Source organism: Oryza glaberrima, chromosome 1, assembly GCF_000147395.1.
Source record: "Oryza glaberrima chromosome 1, OglaRS2, whole genome shotgun sequence".
NCBI classification, from domain to species: domain Eukaryota; kingdom Viridiplantae; phylum Streptophyta; class Magnoliopsida; order Poales; family Poaceae; genus Oryza; species Oryza glaberrima.
Window position 1 is genome coordinate 17315712 of NC_068326.1, and position 6022 is coordinate 17321733.

Below are 6022 nucleotides of genomic sequence, written 5' to 3' on the forward strand. Positions count from 1 at the left end.
TTTTTTAATTGTTTTTTATTGCACCGTATCTTAATACCCCCTCTGTACTCGTAAAAAAATCGTTTAGGATAATATTTAAGTCAAATCTTGGTAATATAAATCATGAATAACTCTCAAGTTGTTGAGTTTAAAAATATAAAAATTATATGAATAGATTTGTCTTGAAAAATACTCTCATATTTTTTATAGAAACGAGAAGTTAAAGTTGTGTTTTGTAGACCGTGTCGCTGTCCAAAAGGACTTTCTTTATGAGTACGGATGGAGTACTTTCATGGGTGTGGATGGAATTCAGGTTGGTTCCTTCTAGGGGTTGAGTACTTGGTTGCCTGTAGAGTTGATAGACTGCCGGGTACACTATAAACCATTTTCTTCTTTTGCTGTTTTTGGTTGATTGGCCTATGTAAATTAAACAGCTATCTCTCTAAGTACCTGTATTTCTTTATATAATGTCAAATGCTTACATGATAGTCCATAGCTGGGTTATATTCGCAAATGTCGAACATTTGGGATGTACATTAGGGTCCGTTGAGTACCTCGGTCGAGGATCAACATGGTCTTTTCCATTTCATCTTCTTTGTTCCCCGTTCTTTTCTTACTGTGATATAGATTTTACTTCAGTTTTTATAGCATACTTTTCAAATCTCCTGAACAGTATATTTTGTATGAAAAATTTTTATATAAAAGTTGCTCTAAAATATCAGATAACCCAATTTTTCAGTTTGAAATAATTAGAACTCGGTTAATCATGTGCTAATTGTTATCCATAGCAGGTTTGAAAATTGGGTAACATCACTATTATACGAATGTTGTCATGGCCTGTAATGGTGTGTGACTATTTGTGTCTGATCTCCCCTATCTAGATGGTTCCATGCCCAGTTTAATTTGCAAAAAATATATGAATGAGAAATAAAGAAGTATATTGTTGTAAAATTTTGCTTTTATGTTGGCATTGGATTTTAATTATACCTAGCAAGGTAACCGCGTAAATTATCTCTTTTTTCCCCTAAAAGTTCAAATCTACGTTCTTGATATCTATGTGTAAAGTTTTCGTAAAATGTTCATACTATAGTTATGTAGTTGGTCCTGTTCCTTCAAAATTTGACTGCATGTGTAAAGAATACGAGGCCTCGGTTACACGTATGAACTTTGTGGAATAAGACTATAATGAAGATCTTCGGATAATACAACACCAATTATTTAATTTTTGATATCTCTACTTTCGCTAATGACCCAAGAGTATTTTATCATGGTTTATAGTAGTGTCCAATTGGTCATTCACAATTTTATTGTAATTATGATAAATTTAACTAAATGTAATGGCACTAATCATGGAACTCATCTTTAGTCCTGGTTTGTAACCCTTTTTAATCTCCGTTATGCAACTAGGACACACAATCCGGGACTAAATATGGGTATTTTTAGACCCGGTTGAAATAGCCGGGACTAAAAATTGATATTTAATACTGGTTGGATATATTTTTTTAATGTTTTTTGTTGCTTGCTGCTTATTTTAGTGTTTTGTTACCAACCAGTTCGTAAGGCTTCCAATAGAGAATTTTCGTCCCTTGTCAAAAAACAATTCTTCCATCGCGCGTGCGGTCGATTTCATCAACAACAAGAACACTACTACAAGAACACAAATCCAAGAGAAAACACTACTACAAGAATACAAGAACATATTTCATCAACAACGGAAGAACATCATAAGGACACTAAGAAAACGCCGTTACTTGATGTGACCATAGCTACTACGGATACAACCATTGCTCACATCATAGATGAACAAGAAGACATCAAGATCAAGGCCTTCAAGTGCTGGAATCTGATTCGGCCACCTGCTGCACTGCTGATTCCAAACGGCCGCCAAATCTCCATACGAGCTCCGTTTTTGGCCCACGAGTACTTGATGGAAAGCTCTCGGAGTCCTCTTAAAAATGGATCTAGCCTCATCGCCAAATTCCATCCCAGTCAACCGCAGATGAAGAAACAAGGTGCAGCATCACCTGTCATGGGCCTTTGAGCTTGTAACTTTGTTTGGGACCCCGGCCCAAGTAGAGCCCATGTGAGGTGCACCCCAACCAGGTGGAGAAAGACCCTAGGACCCTCTTGGTCATTCTCCCACCCCTATAAGTAGTTAGGTACCCCTTCAGGGTTTCTCGTGTTTTGATAGATTAAAGTTTAGCCATTGCTACTTGTTTGCAGCGCACGTGTCGGCTAGACCGTCCGTCTGCTTGTTCTTCGGAACTCCAACTTATCATTTGTATTAAATTCCTATTTGCAATATCATATTGCTTTTATCTTGTTCTTGCTTGTTTCTTCGATTTGCTTGTAGGAATAGGGTTGATCTGTACCGGCAAGATCAACAACCCACGGAGAGGTGTATCGATCACTAAGGCGCAACACAACGTCTTGTACGGTTGTAGTCGGGTCGTCAACGTCTTTTCCACAAATCGTAGTTATCCGTACTCACCGAAAGATCGGGCCAAACAACTGCCTTGAGTGTCGAAAGGAACTCAGGGTTCATCAAGTGGTATCAGAGCTTTCATTGCTCGGTGAGTTTTTATCTACCTATAACCAGAAAAAATTGCCATACAAAAAAAATTGTATCCTGTACCAAGCCATATATTGTGCCATTGCATTGTTCCTTTCAGTTTTTGCTTTGTTGAGTTTGCATTGTATCGTCGAGTCGTGTTGGTTTAGTTCGTTTAGAGTTTCGAGTTCTGGTCACGTTTTGTACCACTGTCATCGTCGTCGTCGTGTGCTTGTTGTCGTCAGGATCTTCGAAAACGGAACCGCCTTGCTGCCAGGGTTCTATTTTTATAGTTTTCAGAAGTTTTTGTTGGTCAGTTTTGGAGTTGCATTTTGGGTTTCTTTTGTGTGGTCGCCATGCGCATGTGTGGTGATGCGGCCGTTCTGTTGCGCGTGAGATTAGATTAGATTGACTGGTTTGGTTTCTATTTAGTGCCGAGTCTGTTTCTATTTATCACCTGGTACATTTCCAAACCGAGGCCGAGTGGGATTCCTTCCCTTGCGTCATCTCGTAGCCGAGAGTTGTGAGTCCGACTCACACTCCCTCACGGTTGTTTATGTCCGGGTTGGTCAAATACTTTGGTGAAATTTTATTTTGGTGTCGGATTCAAGATCCTTTTGCAAAAACGGAACCGACATAACTTGAGCATTTCATTTTTTATAGTTCTAATTTTGGTTTGGACTTTTACAGTTGAGTCCCTGTAATTTTTATATTTATAATTGAGTCCTTGTGATCTTACATTGAGGCCCTTGAGCCTGTTTTTGGTAAAAGAAAATCAAGAAAAAAAGAAAGAAAAAAAGGCAGAAAGGTGCATAAAAAAAGAAAAGAAAAGCCACACAATAAAAAGAGAAAGAAAATAGAAAAGAAAGAAAAAAGAAAGAAAGAAAGAAAGAAGCGAAAAAGAAAAATTAGTTGTATCTTTGAGTTTGCCATACATCAGAGTGTGCTTGAGTTGTTTCTGGTGCTATTTTGTGGTACCGTTTGTGTCTAGGCTCGCGTCTCTAGTACGTTCTAGCCTAGGACCAGCACGGTACTTGACTTTGAACAATTATTCAACTTTGCATTATCTGATTTGAGCATTTCCTATTCCTTTGCTACATATTTAAGCCTACCCAGAGCTCCACAGATTTGATTGGAGCCGTACAACAAGTGTTTGCCAAGGCATCGTTACATCCAAACTCCGTTGGGGTGCTTGGTTGAGTCGGTGTGTGTCACCATTCCGCTTGCATTGGTAAGATCTTGTAAGAGCTAGGACAAAAGCTTGAGTGTGTGTGTAATATTTGAGCTATCACTACCTAGTAGTTGATAGGAGCGTGCATATATTTGTGTATGTTTCTTGTTTTCTACTAACAATGGCAGAGATATGCAAGACCATTGGAGATGACCTAGCTCGACATCGACATCTTCGTCAAGACATCAGGAGTGATCAACATGATGCTAATGAGGTACGTGATGACGTTCTAACTAAGATCAAATATGCACTACCTTATTTCGAAGGAAATTATGATCCTCATGCTTACATTAATTGGGAGCTAGCAGTTGATAGAGAATTTCAAAAGCATGTCTTGTGTGAGAAACAAAAGGTTATGTGTGCCTCTAGTGTTTTAATTAAACATGCTTATAATGGTTGGAAACATCTTTGTAGGTATAACAAAACATCACAATCTTGAAAAGACCTGAAACGATATTTTAGAGATGTTTATTGTCGACGTTTGATGTCGCGATTCCGGTATTTGCATAGTATGGGGATCGTTGGTACTAGGATATATGCGAGATTGTAAAAGAGACAGTGGCGAGGATTTTTATACAGCTTCGGGCCCCTGAATTGTCAGGTAATAGCCCTACATCCTGTTGACCAAAGCCGGTCGTTGCTCTTATTCACCATAATCACACCAGTACAATATTTTGGGTAGCCTATCTAACTGTTGTCGACATGGCGGTCTGAAGGTCTGACTCGTAGTTGACAACAGGGTAGCCTTCCTCCTCAAATCCGCATCCGGCGAGATCAGAGACAACGCTATATCTCTCCTGACGGTATCCGTAGGCACCATAGGGGACTAGCCATGCCTATCTCTGAAGTCGATATCCGGTGTCTTGTCTTAGCGTATGTTGGCTTGTATGTTGATCTTGCGTCTTGATCTATTGTTCCGTCCCCCCTCTCGTCCTAGGGGGCCTTGTATTTATACCCATAGGTGTCCCCTTGTCCAAGTAGAACTAGAGAAACCAGTATGGATACAATCCGAGTAGTCCTCGTCGTTTCCATGTAGAACTCTATTCATCCTACCTTACGTGGAATTCCTCCTATATCCGAATGTTGTTTCCGTATAAGAGATAGTATGTGGTGGGTCCTGCCGAGATTTAGTCAACTACTATTAGGTATGTGGTATCCATAACCCTAATAGTAGCCCCCGACTTCAATGCAAATGAACAAATTCATATTCTCAACCGCAGACCTTGGAGTAACTGTTATCGAGCCCACATGACCGTTCTCGATGAGTTCAGTGATAACGTTAGACTTCCTTTATCAGCCTCGTGCGGGCACCTAAATGGTTTGTCTGAGTCAATCCCCGACGTCAACCAAGAAAGTAAAGAGCATACGACCAAGTCTCCCGTCTTGCTGTAATCGAGAATTTGGATTGAAGTCAAGAAATTTTTTCTCAACGGTACACCATTTCTTCATTCCGTATTCCTTGTCGAGATCCACCAACCGTTCTCGAGTGATCGAGAAGGCGCAGAGCCTGCGACGAAGCCTTGTCAACATTTGTCGTACTCGCCTTAGTCAATCTTGGTGTAGAACCATAGAGACGTGAAGTCTTCGACAATGTCGAATAGAATTTTCCTGAAATCAATATTCAGAAAAGAATATTAGATAGAAATAGCCCCCGAGCGAACGCTCAAAGGGTGACATGTTATAATATGTATGGAAAACTAAAAATGAATTAAATTTACGGAGCAATGTTTTGTGTTCGAGCGTCTTCTCTGTTACCGACTTTGATCAGTCAGTTTGTTGAGTCATACACTCTCCCTAGCCCCCAGCCTTGTCGTTGGAGAATCGTTCTCGGAGGATAAGGCTCTTGGACCCTTGACCTGCCTTGGTTGAAAAAGCACTTACCCTAGCCCCCAGCCGTGAAGTTGGAAAACTCAATTTCCGATTATATGGCTTGGTTAATACGCATGGCGAGAACTCTTACATGACCAGATCTTACATGGTCGTTTGTCTCTACATGATCCGACAAGGCCTTATCTGCTCTGTGCGTCCCTAGTTGAAGTTCCCTTAGGTTCCTCAGAGGCCTTGTCAAGACGGCGTAAAGGGACATGAGGATAGGTTTCGACGCTAGGTGTCGTCGTGGTAAGGGATCTCTGGGTAAAACACTTGGCAATATTGTGTACCTGATATCAACTTTGTTGGAGTAGAGGTAATGGGAGGATCGCTACACCGTTGATCGAAAACCAGTTGTAGCCCCAACTCGACCACTTGAAGTAAAGGTAGTG